Raw genomic sequence first — 9,111 nt, forward strand, 5'->3', positions numbered from 1 at the left:
TGTGGTGTGGTTTTGTTGTTTTGTCTGGTCCTGTCTTCTGTAAACACACTTAAAAAAAATACATTTAAAAACCTACTTGTAATCCAGGACAGTTAGCTAATTATAGATCTTTATTCAATCTCTTTTTTTATGTCTTCAGTTCTTAAAAAAATTGTTGCAACTCAACTTTGTGATCATTTACTGTTAGTGTTCATAGTTTGTTGTTTGTTTTTTTTCCCCATGATTCTCTCCCAATGTATGTGTGGCTCCTGTTTCCTGGTGGCAGCTGGGGTGCCTTGATTCCTTGTTATTCTCACCTGTGGCTCATCCTTTGTCAGTGGCTTAAAAACTTGAAAGTTCTGGTTTTGGCAGAAGCTTTCAATGCTCACACACCAGTAACCTCTCCAAGGATGAGCTAGTTTTACGTGATGTCCCACCAGATCTGAACTCTCTAGTTTTACTCGCTATCGGGTTGGACAATCATCTGAGGGAAAAAAGGTGGGAAAGATCAACACATCAGTCTCAGCCTACTTAGAGCCCTGCTGTTAGTTTTTCTCTACCATCCTTTACACCACCTGAAAACTCACCTCAACACTCAAAGGAGCTGCTCGTGCAGTTCGGACACACCTGTTTAAACCCAGAGGAGAATGTGGGGAACCTGATTAGAATCTGTAACAGTCAGAAACGCCAGCTCTCTTTAAACAAGCCAGCTTGTCAGTAGGTGCAGGGGTACTTATGAGCAAAGTTTCTGCTAACAGTTCCCCTCCTTTACATTTATCAATCCCTGCCACACTTTCTCATTAAGTTTTTTTTCTCTCTTTCAGCCTTTATTGATTCTATGGCAGAGGCTAATTTTTTATTGACCAGGGATTCATTTTTGATTTTGACATACCTGTTGTTTGTTTTTAACGACCTCAAGTGGGTAAAGCTCATGAGGGCAAAACTCTGGGCAAAGTCACTCACACCACAGATCCTGTTAAGCTAGTTAAAATGAATAAATTAACCATTTAGAGGAAATCACGCTGTATCTCATGCCTTCCCCATCTTCACCTTTGGTATTAGGCTACTCTTGGCACCCAGTTGTCCAGATACTATGGAACCTATCCTTAAGACTCTAGACTTATCTCCTGTACCTGAGATTTATCATGACCTGGCTGAAGTTTTCAGTAAGGAAAAAGTGTTATCTTTACCTGCTCATCAACCATACGACTGTGTCATTGATTTTTCCCTGGGGCTCCTTAACCCACTAAACTTTTTAACGTCACTAATCCCGAGCAAGCCGCCATGGAAAAGCACATTACCGAATCCCTTGGTGGCCAGCATCATTCAACACTCTTCCTCTCCTCTAGGAGTGGTCTTTTTTGTTGATAAGAAGGATATAACTCTTTGACCATGCATTGACTACCAAGGGCTAAATAATAGCATGGTAAAAAAAATAAAAATATCCCCCACTGCTCAATTCTGCTTCTGAAATGTTCAAAGGAGTCCAAGTTTTCTCATAAGTGGACCTGAGAAACGCCTACTATCTTGTTCATAACCATGAAGGCGATGAGTGGAAAACCACCTTCAACACTCCTCTTGGCCAATTTGAATAACTTGTCATGCCTTTTGGCCTCACTAATGCTCCTGTCGATTTCCAAGCCTTCATCTGTGACATTCTCATGGACTTTTGGTACCACTTCATGTTTGTCTACTTTGACGACATATTTTCTTGGATCCAAGAAGAGCTCTCTGCACGTCCCTCGGGTCCTCCAACGCTTGTTGGAAAACAAGCTCTTTGTCAAAATGTGAGTTTCACGTTGGTGCAGCAACTTTCCTGGGGTACATTGTTCAGCAGGGCAGGATCAAAGGATCCAGACTAGGTAAAAGCAGTTGCAGAGTGGCCAACACCATCCACGAGAAAACAGTTACAAAGATTTTGTAAACTTTTACCGATAGTTCATCAAGGACTACAGTGGTATTGTGTCTCATCTTAACAGACTCCTTCTACCACTTTTGCTTGGATCACTAAAGCAGAACATTCTTTCAATGAATTAAAGTCATGTTTTTGTTTTGGCTGATACCTCTTAACAATTGATATGGAAAGGTTGATGCTTCTGATGTAGAAGTTGGAGATGTCCTCTCTCAGTATTCCATTAAGGACCAGAAACTTAATCCTTGTGCATTCTTTTCCTGAAAGTTGAATCCTGCGGAAAGGAATTACAATTTGGGCGATCGGGAGTTAATCGCCATCAAGCTTGCTTTGAAAGAATGGCAGCACTGGCTGGAAGGCACTAAGCATTCATTCATTGTCTTGACTGACCATAAGAACGTAGCTTACTTTAGATCTGCCAAATGACCCAAATTCTTGTCAAGCTTGTTGGGCTTTGTTTTGTTTATTCAAATTTTGATTTCATTATCCCTTATCGTCTTGGTTCACGTAGCGTCAAGCCCAACCCTCTGTCATGACAGTTTACCACGACAGAATACTCTAAATTAGGCACCATCCTTCCATCCTCCTGTGTTGTTGCCATCATTTCATGCCAGATAGAGGACAAAGATAAGGAGCAACCTGACCCAGGTTATCGAGCACCCAATTACCTGTTTGTCCTAACCACATTTACCTTTCTCCAGAAGTCCTTTCAGCAGCAGACACCCATTCTTTTGCGTTGGCTTGTACTGACTGTGATTCAGGGATGGTCACATATAGTTCTGGACTTTGTCATTGGTTTTTTCCCGTCCCAAGATAAAACCGTTTTTGAACGTTTCTCCAAAGCAGTTCATTTCACAGCTCTATCTAAGTTTACAGCTTCACTGTATACCAACTGTGACCCCAGTTCACTTCAATCTGGAAAGGTTTTTGTAATGTGGGAATTCTGATATATGTTATGTTTATGTTATGTTTATGCATTTAGCAGACGCTTTTATCCAAAGCGACTTACAGATAGGCAGGTAGGGTAAGGGGGTCTTGCCTAAGGACCCCTACTGGAGATAGTACCTTTCATGCAGGGGATTTGAACCCAGATCTTTATTCATTAAAAATTTTAATGTTTTTAAGATGCAGTTTATCAACAACATGATAAAATAGGCCCCCATGCCATCCATGAACATGGACCATTCCAAACCATGACCAAGACCAAATCATTCCAACAACATGTCCCAACTCATCCACTCAACCTTCCCTACTTTAAAGAAGCTAAACTGTAGAGGGTCTGCCTTTGGTCTTGCTGGTTGGTGGACACTTGGACCTTGCAGTGTCTGTGTAACCGATATTATTAGTTTTTGTTAATTTCACCATAAATCCAGTTTTCTCTTACTCACATTTTGCTGTTGATTTCAAATTAAATATTTGTTTTTGTAATATTTTTTTATGGGGAGCTTTTTTTTTGTAAATTTAGCTTTTATTGCGCGACCGGTAACTTATTGGTGATGTCACTTCCTGTCAATTCGCGCCGATCTTCTCAGTTGTAGTGTTGGGAACTTTGAGTCTTTTGGCTGAATCGGATCTTTAACTCTCGAACAGTAAATTGAACGAATCTTTGAACGAATCATTTCGTTCATTTTTCCAGCAGGTGGCGCTGTAACCCTACCGTGGGCGTTGCACAAAACGGCCACGGTTCTAAACACTTAACACTGTAGGAAACATAATTTGCTTCAGCTGAGCTAACAAAATACAATACACAAAATGCCACAAACAATTCAAACCATGTGAAAACCTGGGAAAGCAAATACACAATAAGGTGACTCTGTCTGTATCCTCCCTGCCATTGTTGTTTAAAGCCCGACACTGACTCAGTAGCTGTCACGTGACAAATTAACGAACGAGAACGATCCGTTCAGCCCTGTCACGTGACAGCTGGTAGAGAACAAGGGAATGTAAAACTCACATTGATTTTGACAATTAGTAACACAATTAAGTGAGAAAAAAAGTAACAATAAGTTCCCTAAAATGTTACATAGTGCATTTATTGTGTCTTATTATTATCATTATTAGTAGTATATTATTTTATGGTAGAGTATAACACAAAATCAATATGTTGATATAATTTTCAAAAGTATCTATTCACATTATTACATTATCATTTATCTATTTACACTCAACACTATACATATCTACAAGAACCGAAGACCACTAATTAATTATGATTTCATGACAAATGAATGAACATAACAAATCAGACATCATTCATTTCCTCCTTCGTTTCTCTGTCTACAGTAGAGTCCTGTGCGGGACTGTTTTCTTCACCCCGCTCCCGCTGAATTTCTGACCATTACCACCGCAACGTGTGTGTTACACTCCCGCCCGCAGCCGCAAAACTTTGAGAATTTATGCCCGCACACAATAATAGAAATGCATTGATTTTGTGTCTTCTCCCGTCCCGCAGGAGAGTTTTTTTTAGGCTATTAATAAAGAGATTCACGGACAATTGAGAAACTTCTCCAAATATCACACTTGCCTTGCTTTGTCTTTGTGCTGTAAAGACCTTCTTTGAGCTTCCTTTCCACATCATTTATTGACATCCTGTCGCTAGGCTACATCCCGATCTCACAGTGTTTTTAGCCGCCAGCAGTTGAGTTGTGAACGAATCAAAACTGTTTCCTGTGTGAGGAGCCATAACCCGAGGAGTTGACTCGTGAACGAATCAAAACTGTTTCCTGTGCGAGGAGCCATAACCCGAGGAGTTGACTCGTGAACGAATCAAAACTGTTTCCTGTGCGAGGAGCCATAACCCGAGGAGTTGACTCGTGAACGAATCAAAACTGTTTCCTGTGCGAGGAGCCTTAACCCGAGGAGTTGACTCGTGAACGAATCAAAACTGTTTCCTGTGCGAGGAGCCATAACCCGAGGAGTTGACTCGTGAACGAATCAAAACTGTTTCCTGTGCGAGGAGAACGAATCATAACTGTTTCCTGTGCGAGGAGCCGTAAACCGAGGAGTTGACTCGTGAACGAATCAAAACTGTTTCCTGTGCGAGGAGCAGTAACCCGAGGAGTTGACTCGTGAACGAATCAAAACTGTTTGCTGTGCGAGGAGCCATAACCCGAGGAGTTGACTCGTGAACGAATCAAAACTGTTTCCTGTGCGAGGAGCCATAACCCGAGGAGTTGACTCGTGAACAAATCAAAACTGTTTCCTGTGCGAGGAGAACGAATCAAAAATGTTTCCTGTCGTGCTGACTGAGTTTATGCAGCAGCCGCCTGCCATATGGGGAGGAAGGGTACTGCGTGAAAACGAACGAATCACTCACTGAAACTACTTGTTACTCCCGAGTCATATAAACGATTAGTTAATATCGAACACATCACTTCTCAGTTGGTCTCTGTGATCTGAGGAATGGTGAGATGACAAAGTGGTTTTGTATATAAGTTGTTGAAATCAGTTAAAAATGATAAATTGAGATGTTAATGTTACTGTGCGCAGGTCACAATTGTTTATTCTTTTATTAGCGAGCTGTATTTGTATGTGTTTGCATGTATAAAGATATTTGTGTATAGCACTTAGCAGTTCGTCAGTTAAGAGTTGAGAGTTGAGAGAGAGTTGAGCTAACTGCAGTGCAGGGCCTTATGCAGGGCCCAAAAAGTAGTGAGGTCATGAGTCAGAACTTTTAGGCGGGTTCAGGGGCATGCTCCCTGGAATTTTTTTTAATTCCATTATTAAAATCTGGCCATTTTCAGAGTCTTAAGGAGCAAAAACAACATCATTATGACTTTTGAATAGGCTTATTTGCTTTGTTTGTTATCAGAGAACATCACCCTCATCTTAAATGATTTGCAAATGAGTCCCATTGTAAAACTGCAGAATTAATTTCATCAAGTCATGGATTAGGAATCAAAAGGAAACACACAAAAGGAAATACACAAATGTTGAAAATCAGTGGTATATCCCTTTAACTAGTACTGCAACTTATAGTACCTACGTTTTCAGATCATAAAGGGCCAGCAAGTAAAAAAGACAAAAATAAATCTTTAAAAATAACATTATATTAGTGTAGATGTGTTCTAAATAGACACACTATTAGGCTATAATGAATGAAATGAATAATTTACTATATTCATATGAATAATTTCTTATTCATATGCCTCAAATATGCATTCTTCATTTGACACCTTTTATAGCTTATTATGTTTACTAACAATAAAAGTATGAAGTTACACTGACACACACAGATCAGGCTGAGTGGTTTATTGGTTCATCACAGACTTGACATATAAAATATGACAGGAGATAGGCTCCATACAACAAAAGTACACAGAAGTTACACACACAGGTCTCCCTCTGCAGTCTTTAGGCTACATGCTAAGACTATTGTAGGTGTGCTTCACGTGTGCTCATACAAATGTTCTTAGACACTTTGACACAGGTTGGTTCCGTGAAGTGACAATCCACCACAGTGAGGGAGCTGTCCCTGGTCCTGACTCACTAAAATGAAAGACAACAGTTAACTGTGTGTGATCCCTATTTAGGTCAGTCCTTTAGAACACTACACAAATCCCAAAAACATTCAAATATTTGGTTTCTAATTTAAAACTGCTTTTGCATTACATATATCTCAGAACAATTATGCAGTCTGTAATTTTATGAAAATCAGGTCGACTTCTTGGTCAAAAGGCATCCCACCGCCTGAGGACCCTTTCTGGATCCACCTTTATATGTCTGTGGACATGCATCATGGCAAGGCCAGTCAGCCTCTCAGCAGACATGCTCAAGCGAAGCCATGTTTTGAGCCTCCGCAGAGAAAGAGCTCTCACAAGAACAGGTGGTCACAGGTAAGGTGAGAAACAAAGTTAAAATACAGAGGATGTTCGGATAATACTCCATCTCTAGTTTCTGTAAAGTGTCCTGTGCTGTTGCAGGCAATGCATCCTCGTTTTGGCTTTGAAATGTTTCCATCTGTGAAGTTCTTGGTCGATGGTTTCTGGATGAGGTAGGTCGTCTTTGTACCAAGATATCAGTTGCTCTTCCCTGTCCTTTGTCAGCCTAGACAGTCGGTTGGGCACCAAGTAAGATGCTAGCAGAGCTGATTCACTTCTGTCAGCAGTCCTTGTCTTCAGCTGATTGGTTATGTGATCAATGAAGGGATAGAACAAGTTCAACCTGTAGTGCTCTTGAGTTGACTGGGAGGGTGTGTTTCCTCTATGCTGCTGTCTCACTGCCACCCTCTTCTTCACAGGGACGACTTCAATGGAGTTAGCTAGTTCTTTTGATTGTTGATATATTGAACTGAAGCTCTCCTCATTTGGTAGGCTGGCGATGCACTGAGTCACCTGTTTTGCCTCTTGGTGGGCATTCATTAAGTCAATTTTGGGAGACTGGAGTTGCTTTGTCACTGGCTGTAAGTATCCAATAACTTTGTTTGTCATCACTGAGGTGACAATTGTGTCAAATGACTCGATGCTGTGACACAACCTGCTGGCTTTTTCAGAACTCTGTGATGTTCCTGACTCTATTTCTTGCAATGCAGAGTGGACAGGACCAAAATTCTCAACAAATGCACCAACCGTCTTGCCTCTTGACCCCCATCTTGTGTCTGACATTTGTGGGATGCTTCTTGTTTTTTTTTCCACGTTGTCTCCGTCTGACACCTTACTTCCTTCTGCAGAGACATCTTGGATTTGCAGCATGTTTTTCCTGATCGCCGATGTTGAAAAGAAAACGGCAACCTTCTCAATAGTGCCCATTGTATCAACTACAAGGTTCAGGGCGTGGCTCCTGCAATGTATGAACAGTGCCTTTGGATAAAGCTGTTATTCTCTGTTGGACTCCACTTACATGTCCGCTCATTGTGGCTGCTCCATCAAAGCCTTGGCCACGAAGAAATGTAGCTTGGAGACCCCACTTCTCCAACTGAGAGAGAATGGCTTCTGTAATGGATGCAGCATCCAGGTGCTTGAGAGGACAGAACCCTAAAAAGTCTTCACAAATTTCAGTTCCATTGGTAATGTAACGTATACAGATACACAGCTGCTCTATCCCACTCACATCCATCGTTTCGTCAGCAAGCACTGTGAAGAATTTAGCCTTCTGTATTTTCTTGACTATCTGCTCTCTGAGCTCATCTTCATAGCAAACTATTAATTCATTTTGAATTCTTGGTGACACGTATTTTTCCCATTTTGATGTAGTCTCAAAGTGATTTTTTAGGTTAGAGTCAAATTCTGATTTCCAAGAAAGGAAATGTGTGAAATTTCCATCTTCACATTCACCGTTCCAATTGCCACGTAATGCAATGTTTCTTTGGCCCAGATTGATTATTATATCGAGAATGGAGAGCAGAGTTTTTTTGTTTAAGGCGACCTTCTCTGAGTATGCCTGACTTATAATTGAACTGATATCTTTCTTCTGCCCTCTCACCACAGCAAGAAAGTTTTCGGCCAGCTCTAAAGCTTTAAGGTGCCCTGGACTGCTGTCGTGCTTTGGTATAATCCCTCTTACCTCACCAACAGCATTTTTCCAGTCCATGAAACCATGACTAATGAATGTGGTGTTGGATCCCTTTAGCTTATTGAATGTCATGCAAATAGCACAGTATGCTGACTCTTCTGATGGGGAGTACCTTAGCCAGGCATTTTTCTTTTCCCATTGGACATTGTAGAGCAACCGCCTCTCTCCAAAATTTCTTTGGGGGTAAGTATACTCTGCTTGTGACCATCTATTTTGGAGAGGACAGCATTTTTCTTCATCACTCAGCTGATTGGTCTTTCCTTAAAACTTCCTGGGTCATAATCATGCAGGTTTCCTCTATTTCCTCAAATCTCTCTTTCTGTCTCTCCCTGTCTCCTCTCCTCTCGTCTTTCTTCTCTTGCAGAACTGATGCTCTCTGTCTCCCTCTCTTTCCTTTGCAGCACCTGCTCCTTCTCTCTCTTCTCTTGCGCCTTCTCTTTCTCCCTTTTCTCTTCCTGCCTCTTCATCTTCAATAACACCTTGCTGTGCATTTCTCTGTTCCTCTTCTCCTGTCTCCCCTGCCAGACATTTCAGACATTATAAACTTGTAAACTTGATTTGTACGTCATCTTTCTTTTGAAGTTTCCATCTACAAGTGGTTAGAAATGTGTCACAAAAAACATTCCCGTATAATTAATGAGTTGCTTCATATTTCCTTCAGTATTTAAAATAGATACCCAAGCCCTATTACACTATCATGTTGCTGATAG

This window comes from Leuresthes tenuis, unplaced genomic scaffold (genome assembly GCF_036924035.1).
Source record: "Leuresthes tenuis unplaced genomic scaffold, fLeuTen1.0.hap1 SCAF_8, whole genome shotgun sequence".
Taxonomy (NCBI): Eukaryota; Metazoa; Chordata; class Actinopteri; order Atheriniformes; family Atherinopsidae; genus Leuresthes; species Leuresthes tenuis.